Genomic DNA, 21704 nt, shown 5'->3' with positions numbered 1-21704 from the left:
GCTCGTCGCATTACACCTTCTAGAGCAATGTTGAAGAGTAGGCATGAGAGTCCGTCACCTTGTCGCAGTCCCTGGCGAGATTCGAATGAACTCGATAGTTCACCCGAAGCCCTTACGCAGTTTTGCACACCGTCCATCGTTGCTTTGATCAGTCTGATCAGCTTCCCAGGAAAGCCGTTCTCGTCCATGATTTTCCATAGCTCTGTGCGGTCGATACTGTCGTATGCCGCCTTAAAGTCGATGAACAAATGATGCGTTGGGACCTGGTATTCACGGCATTTCTGGAGGATTTGCCGTACGGTGAAGATCTGGTCCGTTGTCGATCGGCCGTCAATGAAGCCGGCTTGATAACTTCCCACGAACTCGGTCATTTTAGGTGATAGACGGCGGAAGATGATCTGGGATAGCACTTTGTAGGCGGCATTCAAAATGGTGATCGCTCTGAAGTTCTCACATACCAAATGGTCGCCTTTCTTGTGAATGGGGCAGATTACCCCCTCCTTCCACTCCTCCGGTAGCTGTTCTGTTTCCCAGATCCTGACTATCATCCGGTGCAGGCAGGTGGCCAACTTTTCTGGGCCCATCTTGATGAGTTCGGCTGCGATACCATCCTTACCAGCTGCTTTGTTGTTTTTGAGCTGCTGAATGGAGTCCTTAACTTCCCTCAGCGTGGGAGTTGGGTCAGTTCTGTCCTCTGCTGCACTGACGTAGTCGTTTCCTCCATTGCGCTGGTCTCCCGTGCCTACGTTCTCCTCGCCATTCAGGTGCGCATCGAAGTGCTGCTTCCACCTTTCAATCACCTCACGTCCGTCCGTCAAGAGGCTCCCGTCCTTATCCTTGCACATTTCGGCTCGCGGCACGAAGCCGTTGCGGGATGCGTTGAGCTTCTGGTAGAACTTCCGTGTTTCTTGGGAACGGCACAGCAGTTCCATTTCCTCGCACTCCGCTTCTTCCAGGCGGCGTTTTTTCTCCCGAAAGATGCGGGTCTGCTGTTTCCGCTTCTGTTTATACCGTTCCACGTTCTGTCGGGTTCCATGCTGCAGCATTACCGCCCGCGCTGCGTTCTTCTCCTCCAAAATCGCTCTGCACTTCTCGTCGAACCATTCATTCCGGCGACTTCTTTCCACGTGCTCTCGGCTGCGTCGGTGTTGGCTGCTTTTACTGTACTCCAGCAGTCCTCTAGAGGGGGCACATCGAGCTCGCCCTCCTCTGGCAACGCTGCCTCGAGATTCTGCGCGTATGCTAAGGCGACATCCGGTTGCTTCAGTCGCTCTAGGTTGTACCGTGGCGGGCGTCGGTACCGTACATTGTTGATGACGGAAAGTTTTGGGCGCAGTTTGACCATCAACAGGTAGTGGTCTGAGTCGATGTTAGCGCCACGATAGGTCCTGACGTCGATAATGTCGGAGAAGTGCCGTCCATCAATCAGAACGTTCTCGATTTGCGATTCCGTCTGCTGTGGTGATCTCCAGGTGTAACGATAGGGGAGGTGGTGTTGGAAGAAGGTGCTACGTATGACCATGTTCTTGGAGGCGGCGAAATCGATGAGTCGTAGGCCGTTCCCGTTCGTCAGCTGGTGGGCGCTGAACTTTCCAATCGTCGGTCTGAATTCCTCCTCCTGAGCGTTTAGGTCTCCTATGATGATCTTGACGTCGTGGCTTGGGCAGCGATCGTACTCGCGGTCGAGCTGCGCGTAAAATGCGTCCTTGTCATCATCAGTGCTTCCGGAGTGAGGGCTGTGCACGTTGATTATGCTAAAGTTGAAGAATCGGCCCTTGATCTTCAACCTGCACATTCTTTCGTCGATCGGCCACCAACCGATCACGCACTTCTGCATTTCGCCCATCACGATGAAAGCTGTGCCCAGCTCGCGTGTGTTGCCGCAACTCTGGTAGATGGTATGATTACCTCTGAACGTTCGCACCATGGATCCTGTCCAACACACCTCCTGCAGCGCTACGATGCCGAATCCGCGGTCCTTCAGTAGATTGGCGAGTATTCGGGTGCTCCCGATGAAATTGAGAGATCGACAGTTCCACGTGCCGAGTTTCCAATCGCAAGTCCTATTTCGTCGCTGGGGTCGTTGCCATTGGTCTCGGTTCGTATTCCTCTGTTGCTGATTTTCCGTTGCAATTCTTTTTTTTTACGGCTGGCTCGCAGGGCCTGACACCAACCCCCTAACTTTCCGGAGGACCAGGGTGCACAGTTGTGCTTAGAGTCCTTCACTGGCACTCGGACGTAGATCAGCCGCCCCTAACATGGGAACAGACGCTGTTGTGAGCCGCTCCTCCTAGAGAACAGATGCTCAGGCTTGCCGAAGCAAACCCCCCTTCCCTGTCAGCCTATGACTAAAGTTCCCACCGGGGTTGGTTACCCGATCTTCCCTAAGGTTGCTCACAGTTCCGGCCGGTACCACGGGGAGGTAGGGATAGGAGTTGCTGGGAAGAGGCTAGTGACCTCAATGGGATCTGTATTGCGCATTACCCAGCATTAACCGACCTGGACAATGTCCTGCACCTGTTTGTGTTCCAATTTTTGAGCCATCTGTGAAAAATATGATTGAGCCTTGACGAACGCTAGGACCACCGACTTCCCAATCCGAACGCAACATTTCACATACGTTGAAGGGAGTGTCATAATTGTCCTCTGGTTTCATCCAGTCTCCATTCATACTCATCACTGGTCCTCTTTGGAAGTATTGTAAAATGCTTAGGTGATCAACCAGGTCTCCAGGCATGACTTTTTTAGACCTTTTGAGCCTTAGAGCACTACTTTCCGCTTCTAGTTGCACGTATTCAACTGTTGCTATGAAAATTAAAATTATCACCGATTACCTGCGAAAAGCGATTTCCCTAACACAGATTTCAAAGTTGAATTCCATCCGGTCCCACCAAACGGTGTTTATTCAATGATCGCGTGCGTGGTGAGTGGTGGTGTTCTCCAGTACATAGCGAAAGGCTGCCTGCAATCAGCTAGCTATCAAGGCTGCCCTCACCCGCTGATCGGATTCAGTTCCAATCACCGTGTGTGGTGGTGTCCGGCCGTCGGCATCAGCTGCAGCAGCAGCAGTGCTTCCGGCGCTTGGCGTTGAACATTGTTCTCCAGTACACAACGAAAGGCTGCCTGTACGCAGCGAGGTGCAGCCCGCATGAGCATCCATAGAAGGAGGAAGAAGCCGCACCGCTATTGATCGGAATCAGTAGCTCTTCGTGAGTCGCTGTGGGTCATCTATGTCAAGCGCGTCATACTAAAAAGTATAAACGGAGAGAACTCCGCTCAAATTCCTATTCCTACACAAAACACAAGCTCCTGCTGCAGTTAACAAATAAGATTTATTATATAAGACCACGTAGTCCTACGTCACCATGTAGTTTTTTTCTCTCGATTCTTCACGATTCAGCTCCGGATCCGGATCTGAGCTGATGATCTGGAGCTGAAGCCGAGAATAGTGAGAGAAATTCTGCTGTGACATAAAGTTGTGTTCAATATAATAGCAGCGCATGCTGATTGCCATACAAAATGGTAACTTTGACAAGTTGTAACTTTGTTCTCTTAAGATCAATTGAGCTGAAACGTTCGCCACAAAACTACAAATATGTTCAATTTTACGATTACAAAATACCAAATTTTTGTTGGAAAGTGAGACACTAGGTAAAATTGTTCAAAATTCCACTTATTAATTTTCCGATTTTGAATTTGTGTCATAATTTCCATAATTTCAATGTGAGCTGAAGAGCTGTTCAAAAGAATCGACTCCCTTTAGTGAGCTGGATGGGTTTGATCCACTCAGCCAGAGAAGCTGTTTTGCCCACCTTGAACTAGCAAATTTGGCTGAGAACATGTTGCAAATGTCTTGTTGATTGCCAGAAGAGGGTAAGCCGACTTTCCTGCGTTGCTCATTTACGAAGTTCCAGAAGGATTTCGGGTGTGATTTTAGTCGCCGTTGAATCCTCCTTTGATAGCGTTGAAAACAGAGACGACTTAACCGCTTATACTCGTGGTTGAGTCTGACATAGTAGCATTTCAGCGGCAGGTGTGCGGAATTTACTAAATCTTCTGAGAGCAACCTTCATAGTTCTTTTCAACGAGCGAAGATCTTTCGTCATCCACAGGACGTGAGAGTCGTTATGGAGGATCTTTTTTGGAAACGTGCCTGTCAATGACATATGCCAAAACGTGCGAAAAGGTTTGTGCAGCAATGTTGACGTCTACAGGATCTAGAATATGCTCCCAATCTAGGTTAGACAGCACATGGACAATACTGCGATGGTCCGTTTGGAGTGCTGATGAAATCATGGACCATATTATTTTCGATCACGATAACTAAAGCAGGGTGATGATGCACTTCCTTGACTTAAGGTTCGGGTGCCGTGGAGAGGAAAGGAACTGTATCACGAGCACTCACAAAGCAGAGATTCAGGGTGCGGTTGTTTTCATTCAACATGCCATTGATTTGTGACAGAATTGCGGTACTATAACTTTCCAGGATCTGGATGGTTCCTACGTGGAAAGATGAACGCTCGTGATTGGGATAAAAGAATCCACTATGGGTTGGAGTCCATGCAATGTCCGGTAGGTTAAAATCTCCAAGAACAATAACTTCGTCTGAAGGGCCTGCTTTTTCGGATCGACAATGTGCGTCAATAAGCTCCAAGTCACGGTTTCGATCAGGAGAGATGTACACTGCACATAGAAGCAATTGACGATCACCAAGTTGAATAGCCACCCACACTTGTTCAACCGTGTTCCAGGAATGGTCCTCGATAACTTCTGCTTTCAGCTTGGAATTAATTGCGTTAAGGACGCCTCTCCCAGTAGTTTTCCTACTATTATTCGTATTTTGATCGCAGCGAAATATTTCGTAGCCAGCACCAAAGACATAGTTTGAAATGGTTCGATAATTGAGCCATTTTTTTTCTCTATTAAAGAGATTTTTAGCCTTAGGCTAGTTTATCTCTAAAAAATAATTGAGCCATGTATCGGTCAAAACAATGTCATAACAGTGATCCTCGACGGGCAGATGAAAATCTTCCAATATTAGGGACATTAACCCTACTTTGTCATTACAACTATAAATCCTACATGATATTATGGGATCCCACGAAGCTCTACAGGTTCAAACATTTAGTCGGAACATCGCTCAATACCTCGTTGACTTAGTTGAACTTTAAGATCTGAACTCCAGAATAATTTGTAGAATCATAGATATTTTGTCAAAATAAATATATGATGCTATGGGAATCAAGAAAATGCTATCTTCCGATGCTTACCGACGATAAAAATACTAGTTATCGGAATCATGATCAGTGTACAGTAAGATCATGGATTATCATTTGTGTTACACATCATGATCAGCAACAAAAACGATGATCTACTGATATGATAACAATCACTTTGTAATGTATCTCAAAATCTAGGAACTTGCTGTCTTCGGAAAAGTTGTTCTGGAGGTAAAATACCCTACAATACGGATATTTTTGGAATCGGGATGACACATATACAGTCAGGAATCCTTATTGCCGGATTCCTTATTGCCGGTATCTCTTATTGCCGGATCCTTATTGCCGGGCTATCCGCGAATAAGGATACCCACAGCTTATGGGATTTTCACTAATGGGGGCTGTAGTGGATTATCTCATTTGTTTCGATACATAAAGCTATACTGTCTTGGACAAAGTTGCTGTACTGGGTTAGACCAACAAGCCTGTGCCATTGGATTCGGGTTAAATTGAGAACTACGCCGCTAGAGGCGCTTCACTTTTATGTTACTTATGACGGGCGCTATAATATATGGATCATATTTCCAACATAGAATATTTCGTGATCCTGACCATATAGAAAGTAACTGTCTCCAGCAAAGTTGGGCAGGTGGTCAAGTCCTTTTGCAAGTGCAAGTGAATTTCCTGTATAAGCTGTATCTCGAGAACCTGGACATATAGAAGGTTACTGTCTTCAGCAAAGTTGTGCAGGTGAGCAAGTCCTTTCGGATGATGGTCATATTAGTTCAAAACACGCTCACTACGCGGTGCTAGTGAGCAAGTAAATTTCCTGTTTATATGTATCTCGAGAACCTGGCCATATAGAAGGTTACTGTCTTCAGCAAAGTTGTTCAGATGATTAAGTCCTTTCGGATGATCGTCATATTATTTCAGAACTCTCACACTACGCGGCGCTAGTGTACACATGAACTTCTTAATATGTTATGTCTCCAAAGCTTGTCCATATAAGATGTTGCTGTGCAATGTGAGAACAGGAACAGGAAAAGGGATGACGTGTAGAGGCCAGAAATCGATGTCAGATGCCATTTTGGAATCCAAGATGGCGGCCATCGGTTCAAGAAAAACTGTCAAATACCCTACAATATGGATATTTTTGGAAAGGGGACGACGTGTAGAGGCCGGAAATGGATGCCAGACGTCATTTTGGAATCCAAGATGGCGGCCATAGGGTCAAGAAAAACTGTCAAATACCCTATAATACGGGTATTTCCAGAGAGGGAACGACGTGTAGAGGCCAGAAATCGATGCCAGACGCCATTTTGGAATCCAAGATGGCGACCATCGGGTCAAGAAAAACTGTCAAATACCCTACAATATGGATATTTTTGGAAAGGGGACGACGTGTAGAGGCCGGAAATGGATGCCAGACGTCATTTTGGAATCCAAGATGGCGGCCATAGGGTCAAGAAAAACTGTCAAATACCCTATAATACGGGTATTTCCAGAGAGGGAACGACGTGTAGAGGCCAGAAATCGATGCCAGACGCCATTTTGGAATCCAAGATGGCGACCATCGGGTCAAGAAAAACTGTCAAATACCCTACAATATGGGTATTTCTGGATAAGGAACGACGTGTAGGGACCGAAAATCGATGTCAGACGCCATTTTGGAATCCAAGATGGTTGCCATCGTTTCAAGAAAAACTGTAAAATACCCAACAACATGGGTATTTTCGGATACGAGATGACGTGTAGAGACCGGAAATCGATGTCAGATGCCATTTTGGAATCCAAGATGGCAACCATAGGTTCAAGAAAAACTGTCAAATACCCTACAATATGGATATTTTTGGAAGGAAATAGATGCCAGACGACATTTTGGGATCCAAGATGGTGGCCATCAGTTTAAGAAAAACTGTCAAATACACTACAATGTGGGAATTTCCGAAAATGGACGACGTGTAGAGGCCAGATATAGATTCCAGACGCTATTTTGGAATCCAATATGGCGGCAACATGTTTTCCATGGTCACTAGAGTGTTTCAGCGTTATATGAAAAAAAAAGTCAAAGTCTGGAATTCCAAACGCTACCCTCTGGAATGGTAGTTTGGGGGGTCAGAATCACCCTGCCAAAATTTGAAGTCATTTGGTTCACGGGAACCCCTCGCTCAAACGGCTTGAAGTTTGTATGGGGAAAATCGACAAAATGTATGGGGGAGCGAGCCACTTTCACATTCGCGGCTCTAGGTGGCGCTGTAGTGGGTCGATTTTCTTCGTGTACAAAATGTATCACTTTTGGAGTATTGGGAACATGTTGGCTGAAGACCGGATGTGAATCCGAGTTACCCCCGAAAAGTTATTAGCGTTTCAAACGAACACCACCTGCTTTACTTCTGGGGAGGGCCTAACGCGCTTGTGCAGTTTTTATTTTTACGAACAGGTATACGAATAGCAATGTTTGCATAGGTATAACTTTTTTGTTTAATCATGAAATTGGTTGAAATTTTCACAGTGAGTAGAAAAATGTTCGAAATTATGGTCTACTAAAAATTGGAAAAAATTGGCCAAGTGGTTCCGGTTTTATTCCGAGTTTCCGAGAGACCATCGGGGCGAGAAAAGGTACCAGTCGTCTACAACAAAAAAAAAAAAAAAATCCACAGCAACAGGCATCTATGGGTAGTGCTGATTAATATTTTAACAAAATCAACCCATAACCTGGTTCTTAATACTGAGCGTCCACCGGAAGGCCTTCCGATGACCTGGATCAACTTTAATCTGGATTATTATGTATTTTTGATCAAAGTAGGCCTTGATTATTCTCTGCAACTATATGAAATGTAGTAAATTAATGATTTTAGATATATAAGCGTTTCAATGGCTCCAAGTGGTCACCAGGTGATCCGCCGGAAGATCCGAAACATCCGTAAAATTCAGTGATACATAAATTCGATCAAAGTAGGCCTTGATTTTCTCTGCAACAATGAGAAATGTTGTAAAATAGTGATTTTTGATATGTTAGCTGTTCAATGGCTCCGAGTTATCACCAGATGGTCCGCTGGTAGATACGGAACATCCGTAAAATTAATTGCTGTGTAAATTTGATCAAAGTAGGCCTTGATTTTCCTCCGCAATTATATGGAATACAGTAAAATTGTGATTTCTGAAATATTAGCTGGTCATTGGCTCCGAATGGTCACCAGATGAGCCACCGAAAGATCTTGAACATCCGTAAAATTGGTTGCTAAGTAAATTTCATCAAAGTATGCCTTGATTTTTAATTGCAACTGTATATAATGTAGTAATAATATGATTTTTTTATATATTAGCTGTTCACTGGCTCCAAGTGGCTCGCCGAAAGATCCGGAACATCCGTAAAATGTATTGCTGCGCAAATTTGATTAAAGTAGGCCTGTAGTAAAATGGTGATTTTTGTTATATTAGTGGTTCAATTGTTCCGAGTGGTCACGACATAACCCGCTGGAAGATCCGGAAAATCTGATAAATTTATTGCTGTGTAAATTTGATCAAAGTAGGCTTTGATTTTACTCTGCAACTATGTGAAGTGTAGTAAAATGGTAATTTTAGATACATTAGCTGTTCAATGGCTCTAAGTAGTCACCAGATGGTCCGTGAGAAGATCCGGAACATCCGTAAAATTGATTTATGTGTAAATTTTATCAAAGCAGACAACAACAACAACTGCAACCATCTTGGATTCCAAAATGGCGTCTGACATCGATTTCCGGCCTCTACACGTCGTTCCCTTTCCGGAAATACCCATATTGTAGGGTATTTGACAGTTTTTCTTGACCCGATGGTCGCCATCTTGGATTCCAAAATGACGTCTGGCAACGATTTCCGGCCTCTACACGTCATCCCCTTTCCAAAAATATCCATATTGTAGGGTATTTGACAGTTTTTCTTGAACCGATGGCCGCCATCTTGGATTCCAAAATGGCATCTGACATCGATTTCCGGCCTCTACACGTCATCCTTTTTCCGGTTCCTGTTCTCACATTGCACAGCAACATCTTATATGGACAAGCTTTGGAGTCATAACATATTAAGAAAGTTCATGTGTATACTAGCGCCGCGTAGTGTGAGGGTTCGGAAATAATATGACCATCATCCGAAAGGACTTAGTGACCTGAACAACTTTTCTCAAGACAGTAACCTTCTATATGGCCAGGCTCTAGAGATACAGTTTATATAAGAATTGCACATGCACACTAGCACTGCGTAGTGAGAGAGTTCTGAATTAATATGGCCACCATCCAAAAGGACTTGATCACCTGCACAACTTTGCTGAAAACAGCAACTTTCTATATGGCCAGGCTCTCGAGATACAGTTTATATAGGAATTGCACATGCACACTAGCGCTGCGTATTGAGAGAGTTCTGAACTAATATGGCCACCATCCAAAAGGACTTGATCACCTGTCCAACTTTGCTGAAAACAGCAACTTTCTATATGGCCAGGCTCTCGAGATACAGTTTATATAGGAATTGCACATGCACACTAGCGCTGCGTAGTGAGAGAGTTCTGAACTAATATAGCCACCATCCGAAAGGACTTGGTCACCTGAACAACTTTGCTCAAGACAGTAACTTTCTATATGGTCAGGATCACGAAATATTCTATGTTGGAAATATGATCCATATATTCTAGCGCCCGTCATAAGTAACATAAAAGTGAAGCGCAGGGTAATCTTGCATTTCCAAATGGTGGCGGACATCAATTTTCGACAGTTTTTCTTAAATCGATGGCCACCATCTTGGATTTCATAATGGCGGCAAACATCGATTTTCGATCTCTATACGTCATCCTCATTCCGAAAATTCACATATTATAGGGTATTTGATTAGCCTTGTTTTAAATGGGGAATTTTCAGTGACGAGAGCTGATGATGATGATCTGAGATTATCGCTATTTCATATGATCATGATCTGTTACACAAATGATAATCGCATTATCGTTTCCAGAACTGTCCATTGTGATTTATGGATTTGTACTAATCATGAGTGTAACCAAAATGAGAATGCCATTATCTTTATCTGAATCGTTGATTTTGATTCCCTGGATGAGATGCCTTGAAATTTCCCGGATTCCTGTAATAAATCAGGACGTTATGCAAGACTTTGTTGAGTATGTGTAGAATCAAGATCTTTGCGGCAGGATAATTTGGAGAACCCGAAATACTTTCTCATTACAACTATATTTCTCGCAACGTAGAATTTTAAATTGGAAACTTCATTTGCCACCCTGACTTACAACAAGACCAATCAATCGATTACATCGATCTTCCATCGGTGAGCTATTTCTTCTTGGGAACCGCTTAATTACAACTGCCACCACATCGCAGCCCAAGCGAGGGAAAGAGATCCCGCAGCAGGGAACCCTCCCCCCGTATGGCTAGCGGCAGGAAGCAAGTGATCAAAACGCGCACTTTACAACAATATGTTGCGGCTGCAGTACACAACACAATCGTACCGGCACCGGATGCGCGGTCTCGAATCTTCCCACAGAACGCTTCGCTTCGCTTCTCATCGGAGGCTACGGAGAAGACCCAGGGCACGCACTCCTGTACTGTCTGCCTCCACTTCTATACACACACTCTGTAAGATAGATGGATAGATTACTGGAACGGCGGTTGCCCATTGTTAGTGTGTTGCTCCCACAGACGTACTCTATCGCGGCAGATTCGATCGGAACGAAACGAAACTCCACAAATCAATCACGTGTCCGCTTCGCGGAAAAGTCAAACGACGGCGGTGGCCAATTAATTGCTTCCTCGCCAAAGGTCCGGCCCGGATCGCTTGCCTGCACCAGCGCATTGTGTCATGTTCGGCTTTGAACGGGGACCACCACAAAGGAAGACGGAGAAAATTAATTGAAAATCGATGCCGTCCGTCCGAGTCATAGACAAAGCCAATTTTTCGCTATTTCCCTAGTCCCCAAGTCGCGTGAAGGAACCGCACGGAGGCGTGAACACTGCTGTTCCTTTCTTCTGCAGCAGTAGGTGGTGCACGTGGCGCAAATGACCTGTGCACATCGACCGGTTGAAGTTCCGGATAGTTGAGCGATGGTCGTTCCTGGAAGGGGTGGCGTAGAATCCAATAGAATGCGGCTTATGAAATTCCGCTCAACAGGTGAAGGTCGTTTGCCCAGGACGGGAAACTACTTTCACTTTCGCTTTCGATTGTCCCGGTGATAACTGCTGGACGCTGCTGCGGTTAAGGCCATCCTCAAATCTTGTGCTAGTCGTACGTAGCCAATTATTCAGTGATGATTTCAGTAATTACACGTACGATAGAGAACCGGCCCTGTCGAGAAACTATTATCAGCGTTCAACGCTGTTTTTTCACGTTTTGGCGCAATGTATGCTGCGGCAAGCAGCAACACCATGACCATGATGATGATGTATTATCTACTTGCGCTACTCATCCGAGAGATTTACACTCGACGATAATAATAAGCTCACACAGGGTGTTTCATTGCTCGCATGGCAAGGCAGGGGGCGGACAATGCGGTTAGCTTAATTAAGTTTAACTGGTATGCAAATAGCGCCACCATTACTAGATGGTTAGTTAGGTATGGAGTTGCAGCTGCGGCCCGACGAGACCAGATGGGCTCGAGCTGGTTGTATTGGTGGACGTTGCGCTGGAAATTGGTGAAATTTTCGCTAATGAGACGAAAACATTGAACATAATTTGACTACTAGTGTGGTGGTGGTGCTGCTGGTTCGGTATGTGCTTCTAAACAAGTTAGAAAGCTTTGATTGTTTCGATTATGTTCGACCCAGTTGCGATCGATGTCGTTCGGGCGGTATGATTGAAGATGGATGAATGGGGTTTTTTGCAGGGCTGGGTAGCGAGTCACTTTTTTCTCAAACCAGTCTCCTATTCAAGACCAAGTCCTAAAGTCACTGTTACTTGTAATCAGTCACTATTTTAGACTATTTTGGTGTCAATTTATTTCAAGATTGATCATTCTTCTTGCAGTGTGTAGGATCGATGCTAATACGTTGTTCTAATTTTCGAACAATTCGAAGGTGTTGTACTTCTATCGAGTTTAATCGTCTTTCTCTATCTACAGGGTGTCTACTCAAGATATTGAAAACGGTTCACGGAGTGGCAGGATATGGCCCATCTGGATCCTACTCTTCGGTCGTGACTTACCACCAACTAGTCAAATGGTCATCGATAGACCAAGCTCATTGAAAATAACTACAATTTTAATTTTTCGATCATCACTTCTTGAGCTACTGGCTAAGGAATGTTGTTAGTTTTAGACCCTTGAGAGTGGAAGTAGCAGCGTGTTGATGGACATTTTCGTGCACAGTAATAGGTGTAGGAAATTTAGAGCGCAGAAAAGCTTTTATTTTAAAGAACTGTGTCTCAAAGCTAGCGCGATAGTTCAGATTGCTCACCTGACCTTCATTGCTGTCCTCCATATCTTCCAATTCCGTCTGTACGTCCTCCAACCCCTGCCAGAGAACGTCCAGGTTCTCAAAACGTAGTTCAACTTTGAGGCTGTCCCGTTCCTCCTGGTATTGCTCCCATAAACTGCTCTGCTCGTCCCAAAGATGCAAGCAGGGTAGTGCGACGGGATGTCAGCACCTGCCTTCGACGAACATCCTCCATGGCGTCGTGTCGCAAGCAGTACCTGACCAAGGCGGACTCGTGCCTATTCCTCGGCTTGCACCACAGCGTGGTTGTAAGAAGTCTCCCGATGTAACTGGTAAAATCGGCACTATTGCAGTCTGCTATCACTGTCGACTTGGGACGGGATGTAAATTCGGTTTCTGCCGCCGCGTTGATACAGAAAACCAAATGGCTGAACGTAATCCTTCTGAACAATAGCTACGTACGTGTGAGCGTGAGTTTGGATTGCAGGAGTGGTGGATGCACTTGAACTCCAACGGTGAAACAATCGGCATGTACATGCAAGGAAAAAAGTTGGACAGACCTTGTATTTATTCAATAGCTGGAACTAATCTCCACTTCCAAGACTCAAGGAACGTTATCGTGAGACGGCGGATGGCGTCACAAGGATGGCACAATAGGGTTGGCTTCGATAACGGAACACTCAAAAACCAATCTATGATGGCGTCAGGATTGTTCCCAGGACAAAGAATAGAGCGCTGGCATTGTCCAGGACTTGGCTTGGAAAATTGCGGAAGTAGAAGGGGCTTCTTTGTCGCGCAGGAATATCGAAACGGTCGGTGACCTCTTGAACGGAATTGCCACGATCCTGGTCACGGCACCAAGTTCAGTGAAGCTTCATAAACAAGCTGCAGGAACATAAGGGAAGTTAACATCCTGAAAATATGGGGAATTTACTGGAAGCTTTGAGAACCTCGAAGGGGTTCTATTCTGCAGGAACTGTTAAGAAGTTTCTAGAATTTCCGAGATCTTCACCGGTGTCAAGAGAACTTGAGGAAAATTGTGAAAACTTTTAAGAAGTTTTAAAGATCTTCTAGATAGATCTTCGCGGAATTTCAGATATCTCAAGGACAGTTCCCGTAGCTTTAGTCCAGACTTTTGGAGCCGTTTAAAGATCTATATGCATGAGTTGGGGCCTTTGCTTTGCTTTGCTCAGTCGGTAAAGCAAGATCATGCTGGAGGTGGCTGGGTTCGATTTCCGGTTCGGTCTAGGAAATTTTTCGGGTTGGAAAATTTCTCGACTTCCTTGGGCATAGAGTATGATTGTACACTTGCCACACAATTATACTTATGCAAAAATGGTAGAAGGCATCGAAAGTTCTCGACTAATAACTGTGCATCTAGCACACGAAGCTGAGAGCACGCAATATGCTAATATGCGATAAGCAATATGCTTGAAATGCGAAGAAGAAGATGAAGAAGCATGAGTTTAGAATAATTCGGGATAGCTCCATGATGAGCTGAACAAAAAAAATAATCGAGAACCCTTAAGATATTCCGAGAATTCCATGGAAATACAGAGACCTTTAGAGAATTTATGAAAACTTCAAAAATATTTCAGGAACTTCACAGAAGTCCAGAAAATTTCACGGTCGTTTAAAGGAGTTTACGAGAATTCCATTTATTTCACAACAGAACCGAGATCTTCATATCTAATTGAGAGCTTCAGGGAAGCTCCGAGAACATCAAGACAGATCGGAGAATCAAAGGCTAGTTGAAATAATTTCTAGGAAATTGCAGCGACCTTGAAGAAGTTTCAGGAAACTCTGGTGATTTCAGGAAACTTCAGCAAGAATTCCGGAATGATTTCTGGAACGCAATAAAAATTATATGAACATCCGGAAAATGTAAGAGTATTATAAGGGTGTTTTATCATGGACATTTCAAGAACTTAAAACAATTGCGATCAGGTTTTCTTTAATGTAAAAAAAGTTTTCTCTAATGTAAAAATCAAAAAAATTGAATTTTTAAAATAATATTTTTTTTAATCACTGGTAAATTCTACCATAAAGTGAATTCCAGTTAGGTATGTTGGTCCATATGACCAATCAGAAAGTGTTCCAGGGATATTCAGGAATAATTTCTGAAAGATATCTGATCATTTGATCAGGTTTTGTCTAATGTATCATAGAAAAAATGGATTTTTTTAAAATAATATTAAAATATACAGCACTGTGCGTCTCCATAATTATTCATGAAATCAACGGTTTTGTTCAAAATTAGTATATGTTTAAGGGATGCAAATTTAAAAAAAAAACGGTTTTGGTCCTCAAATTGGCTAGAATGCACTTAAGTATAATGTTTTTATATGAAATCGGGCTAAAATTTTTCGAGGAATCTAATTCCGTGCCCAGAATTCATATATAAACAGATTTAAAAAGTTTAGTATAAGCATTTAAGTGAAAATAAGAGGTACGTTAAAAATGAACTACAGATTCGTAAAGTACGCATTTGGTACCTCCCATTTCCGTAGAAATCTGGTCGATCGACTTGGTCATTGCTGAAATCGTATATCTATCCAGCGGGACACGGGTTTTCCGGGAAGCTTTGAGGTACGTTCAAAATCCTTGAAGGTATGCTATGGTACGCTATTTTTACATTCCAAACCACGTATTAACTTTGAAATTCGTTAAGTTTGTCCCGCTGGATAGATTGACGTACAAAATATAACTCAAAAGCGAACGCATTTCCTGTACACATCAGATCTGTCAGGGCCATTGCAGTTCCTCGCCGGGTAACCGTAACCCATGCACTTGAAGCATCGCTCAAGTTGTTTGGTAACCCGAGGAGTGGCTTTCAGCGAGCACACTGACCACCGGTACCTTAACCTTGTCCGTCTCCAACTGTAACTGTCGAAAGTCGTATCACCGCCGTTTGCATGCCGCCGTAGGCCTTCCTCGTCCGAATTGACATCGGGACATTTTCCACTCTCAACGCACTTCTCAGCATCCAGCTTCTCGCCCCTTCGCCAAGAGATTTTTCAACGAGCTCCTAGAAGGCTGAGCTCTTGATCGAAGGATCTATCTTCAGCTCAAAGAGCATCTCGCCTTTCTGGGTGCGCCTGGTTTTCACCACGTTCTCTCCTAGTTCTTTCAACTCCGGATCCTGACGGTCAGACCATCGCCCTTACTTCGCTCCCGACAAGTCCTGGGTATCTCCTTCTTCTGTTCTTCTTCACTTCTTTTTCCTTGCGTTTTTGACGTAGGACTACGTCTTTGTTTTCTATATGGGGGTACACCTTGCGAGTGCGGAACATGAACATGTAACGAAAAGGGTCAGGTTTTGAACGCATATTTCTCCAAAGCAATAATGTGAAATATGTCATGCAATATGCCATTCGACGGGAGCTTCATTCAGCAATTTTGTGGCATGTAGTACAAATAATGAAAATAGTTAAACAGCTAAGAAATTTAACTAAAATTGGCAGCATCAAAATTTCCCATACATCTACTTAGACCACAAGGTGTCTTTCCTAACACAGCCATCACATAGTTGGTCCCAAACGAAACAAGCCGAAGCCGCATTTCCTTTGGAACTTCGGACGTGTTCATATCGATCGCCCAACACACGACATGTGGACCGGTGGACAGGCTCCCCGCAAGCAGCTTGCTACCAAGTGCTAAAAGATGACTGGATCATGCGATTAACCAATCACTTGGCTGCAGTCAACCAGCAGCCACTTTATAAGACCAGTGTCATCGCGCCTGCCGCCTGTGCTCATTCTTGCTTTGGATCGCATGGCGAACGGATTGTCTTAAGAACTCTGATGAAGGAGAAGCTTTGCTCGCCTGCAGTTCCCCGTCGGTCACATCCATCGTTTTCTCAGGAATAACAACGCCGAGCCTGTTGGTACCGGTGCTTCAGTCTACTGGAATCGGTGAGTTGGCAAGAAATGCCGGCTGTGATGCAAAGAAGACAAACATTGTTCATCGTAAAGTGGAGATCCGTCTAATATCAAGGCTACACTTTTGCCTAGGTCAAACAGCCTAGTAATTTGCTTACCGCTTGATAGACGACCAAACGAAAACCGTCCTTTTCAGGGTGACAAACATAATTCTCCTTAACCCAACCACATCACCAAAACGCTTCTTTTGAGGGCCATAAAACTTCAAAACAGCTCTTTTCAGGGGCACCAAATTTGTCAAAGAAAGAGTTAGTTTGGAATATTTTCAATCACAAGAATAATTACATCTCATTAGTAATAAACGGAAAATGGACACTGATCAATTATTACACTTCGGAAGAAATCATAATAAAATCGAGAATTTTAAATAATGTTCGATAAATAGCTTACATATGTGAGCGTAGTCCTACGTCAACTGTTCGTACATCCCCATTCAGCTGTCCCTTGTAGTTGTTTTCCACTACTCCTGGCGTTTCCCTTTTCCTCTTCTCCGAGCGTGGATTTTGGGGTCCCTTCCGCGTCTCCTGTGCTTCAGTTGCTGCTTTCTCCTTGGCCACGATCAGTGCTGAGTCACGGCTCTCTTCCTCAGCGCATCCTGTTCATGTTCGGTAGCAATCATGGCGGATTTGATGCCCGCCACCATTTCCTTTATTGCCTTGCGGACGTTGCTCTTATCCTTGATGAAGTCATGGAGTTCATTGATCTTCCTCCTGACCTTGAAAAAACTTGGAATTCTCAGGGAATTTTCAAATTAGGATCAAGCAAAGAAGAATACAATATGTATATTGAAGTACGCCAGAGAATCTTCGAAAGAATTTTAAAATATTTCATAGTACATCCAACTTTATCTTCCTCGTTAGTTACTCTTACTCTTTGAACGAAATAATTCTAAAGTGGCTTTATCTTAAGTAAAAACATAAATTCTTAGGCTTGAATTGCGTTTTTTAAGGTTCTAGAGCATGGATGAAATTCTACAGATTTTAAAATAAGATCATTTAAAAAAAATCTTGGACCTAATGAATTCAAACTTGGAGAAATTAACAAGATTCTGCACCGAAAATAAATACTCAAGACTAGGGAGATAGAATAAATTCCAAGAGCAAAGATTTCAAATTTTGTATAGGCCTTGCAAAAGTTCCAAAGCATATGAACTTTAATGGATGAATTTGATGAGAATTTCCAAGGATCTCTAGGAATAATTTCAATGGAATTCAGAGGAAAATACCAGAGGATGATTTTTTTTTTGGGAAAGTGAAATCTGAAGATTACTTTCAAATTCGTTCTGAGGGATTCCAGACTCCAGGTGAAACGTAAAGAAGTAGTTCAGAGTAGAATTCCAAGGGAATCCTGATCCTGAGTAGGATTCAAAGTAAATTTAAGAGAGAACTCTGTGAACCGTTCCAAGGCAATTCCAAAAAGAATTCAAAGAGAGTTCTAACTAAAACTGGAGAGCTTAAAGTGAATTCTAAGGAGAACTCCAAGGTATTTGTAAGTAGAATTCCACGACAAGAAGGAGATCCAAAAGGAATTCTGAAAAGAATTCAATGAAAATTCTGAGAATAATTCGAAAAGTACACAATTAGGGGAAATGGCTCTAATGTTGGCCTAAAAATCTGCTATTTATCAATTTTATCTAGATGAACGCGTCATTGGGACGGTACTAATGGATATTTGTGACTGCTATTGAAATTTTTTTCGATTGCTAAATTTATGTATGGGCCCAAATTAGGAGCATTTAGGCCGACATTACATCCATTTCCCCTATATAACTAATTTAATTCCTGACGGAATCCATTTTTGCCATAATGGATGAGACGTAAACAAACATGTCATGTAAAATTAAGTGCTCCGAGACTGAAAAGTTCCTTGCTTGACGACATTGCCTGTTTTGTCGAAGATTTAAAGCATTCAAAAGTCTATATCTAGGTCTCGCCACCCTGCTAAAATCAAAATTGTTGCATGGAAAATGACGATTCTCAGCCTTGCATATCTAAAAAAAAGCCTGGGTTGAACCTGGCGGAGCTCGGTGGTCTTTAAGTGGCCGTTTTTGCTTACTTAGCGATATTCTGCTCCGTAAGCAAAAACGGTAGCTACTAGGTCACCGACCTCCTTACATGATAACAAACCATTATTACTATCCAAATGGACGTGTTTATAAGGACATTAACATTTCCGTGTGATGATCTGAGTTGTTGATCGATAACCGTTGATAACGTCATGCACAGTCATAGTCATACTATATGCCCAGGCAAGAAATTTTTCAAATCGCGGACCGGGAATTGAACTCAGCCACCTCACTAGCCTGCTCACTAGAACGGTTGTTCGATGTTCATAATGACGCTTTCCCGTTTTTTAAATCAATATCACGTTATTTTCTAGATACTTAGTAGCAATTAGGTACGAGTACTTTTATGGTTAAAAATTTACAAAGAATCAGAGTCATGGAAGGTCAGTTAGTTGAACGCTATCGGGTTGAATAGGTCATCAAACCAAATTTTAGATTGAAAACTTAAATTAAGGAATTGTTCTAGAAATCTTGAGCTTGATACTCGATACATCGGGTATACAAATTTAGAGCATCTGACCACCACACTTTTTGCGATTAAAGTCACATTTACGGAGATAAATCGATTTAAAGGTTTGGTTGGCCCACCAGCCGATAAATAAAGGATTTAGGAATATTTTATATTGGGAAATCCGGGTGTAAAAATTTCGAGCATCTCAACACCCCTCTTTTTGCGATTAGAGCCATATTTACGGAGATAAATCAATTTAAAGGTTTGGTTGGCCCACCAGCCGATAAATAAAGGATTTTGGTATATTTTATACTGGGAAATCCGGGTATAAAAATTTCGAGCATCTGAACACCCCTCTTTTTGCGATTGGAGCCATATTTACGGAGATAAATCGATTTAAAGGTTTGGTTGGCCCACCAGCCGATAAATAAAGGATTTTGGAATATTTTTACTGGGAAACCCGGGTATTAAAATTTCGAGCATTTGAACACCCCTCTTTTTGCGATTGGACCCATATTTACGGAGATAAATCGATTTAAAGGTTTGGTTGGCCCACCAGCCGATAAATAAAGGATTTTGGAATATTTTAAACTGAGAAATCCGGGTATAAAAATTTCGAGCATCTGAACACCCCTCTTTTTGCGATTAGAGCCATATTTACGGAGATAAATCAATTTAAAGGTTTGGTTGGCCCACCAGCCGATAAATAAAGGATTTTGGTATATTTTATACTGGGAAATCCGGGTATAAAAATTTCGAGCATCTGAACACCCCTCTTTTTGCGATTGGAGCCATATTTACGGAGATAAATCGATTTAAAGGTTTGGTTGGCCCACCAGCCGATAAATAAAGGATTTTGGAATATTTTTACTGGGAAACCCGGGTATTAAAATTTCGAGCATTTGAACACCCCTCTTTTTGCGATTGGACCCATATTTACGGAGATAAATCGATTTAAAGGTTTGGTTGGCCCACCAGCCGATAAATAAAGGATTTTGGAATATTTTAAACTGAGAAATCCGGGTATAAAAATTTCGAGCATCTGAACACCCCTCTTTTTGCGATTAGAGCCATATTTACGGAGATAAATCGATTTAAAGGTTTGGTTGGCCCACCAGCCGATAAATAAAGGATTTTGGAATATTTCATACTGGGCAATCGGGGTATAAAAATTTCGAGCATCTGAACACCCCTCTTTTTGCGATTAGAGCCATATTTACGGAGATAAATCGATTTAAAGGTTTGGTTGGCCCACCAGCCGATAAATAAAGGATTTTGGAATATTTTATACTGGGCAATCCGGGTATAATCGCCGTAACGTTATTTCTAGTACGGATGAATGGAATCTTCTAGAACCTCCCTAAGGAGATCTACATATTTGTTTACGCTGACGATATCTTTCTAGTCGTAATTAGAAATACCTCAAAAACTCTACGCATTATTTTAAATGCCGCTGCGAGAGCGGTTTTCCGGTAGGCTTCTTTTGCGGGTTTTCTAATCTCAGCGTGAAAGAGCTCATATACCCACATCTGTTCACACAACCATCGATCTCTCGGAAACCTCCTGCGAATAATTGACGCATTCTCGGTATCCAGTTTGATACAAAGCTCTCATTCACAGCGTACTTCAACGAGATCAAATCTAACTAGAAATCTAGGTTAAACCTTCTCCGTACCCTCGGAGGTCGACACCAGGACAGCAACCGAATCTCCCGACTACATGTGTCTAGGGCCATAGTCAACTCTCGTCTGACATACGGTCTGGAAGTGACTTGCCTTGCTCGGCCCAACGTACAATCAAGCCATTAGAATTTCCACTGGCCTACTGCCCTCAACCCCAGGTGATGCTGCATGTGTAGAGAGTGGTTCGCTCCTTTTCAACCGGTACATTGCCAACGCCATCTGTCGAAGAGCGATCAGGATAGCTTAAAAGACAACTCCTGATGGAATTTGTCAATCAGGAGCTCCCCACAGTGCCAGGGTTGGAGCCAGGAGTTGGAACCTACCTAAACGCAGAATTGATCCTACTATCAAAAACAGTTTTAAACCAGGTTCCAACCCACTAGCGGTAACCAACTCGGTAGTCGAACTCCAGCGCCGCAAGTACCACGACTACACCATGGTCGGCATCGGGGCTACCGACCTACAAATGTAAATATTTAATCTTTTCTGCCGAGTCAGCTGCAGCCTTTATTGCCGCCACCACTCCCTCCGATAAGCCAATAGTCATATTCACGGATTCAGCCAGCGTAGTCGAAGCTATTCAATCCGATACCACAAAGCACCCATGGATCCAGGTTATACAGATGAACGCGCCCTATAGCACCACCTTCGAATGGATCCCTGGACACTGTGGAGTTCTTGGTAACATTGAATAAGGCAGTCCACGTTATACACTCAAGAGATTCCTGAGCATGACCTAAGAAAGAGAATCATTCATCCGAAGGGTCAAGGGATACATCGGAAAGGGGAACGACCTGCCTGATCACAGGTGAGACAGGACAGGACATACCAAGTTTTCCCACAACTTCTCGGGAGCCGGTCCCTTCAGATTAATCTGTGAATCCTGTCAAGTTCCCCACTCAGTGGAACACGTGTTGTGCTGCTGCCCGCAATACCA

General features: G+C 43.3%; 1 protein-coding gene across 1 annotated transcript in view; it reads left to right on the top strand.

The window, feature by feature from the left end:
* Positions 1–21704, top strand: part of Clic (chloride intracellular channel protein 5) — a 144599-nt gene that overhangs the window by 72753 nt on the left and 50142 nt on the right. The gene's annotated exons all lie outside the window — the stretch shown is intronic.

This window comes from Ochlerotatus camptorhynchus, unplaced genomic scaffold (assembly GCF_037179485.1).
Source record: "Ochlerotatus camptorhynchus isolate MF236.1 unplaced genomic scaffold, CSIRO-AGI_Acam_v1.1 ptg000230l, whole genome shotgun sequence".
Taxonomy (NCBI): Eukaryota; Metazoa; Arthropoda; class Insecta; order Diptera; family Culicidae; genus Ochlerotatus; species Ochlerotatus camptorhynchus.
Note: the sequence above shows the minus strand (reverse complement) of the source record. Positions and strands in the feature narration are given on the sequence as shown.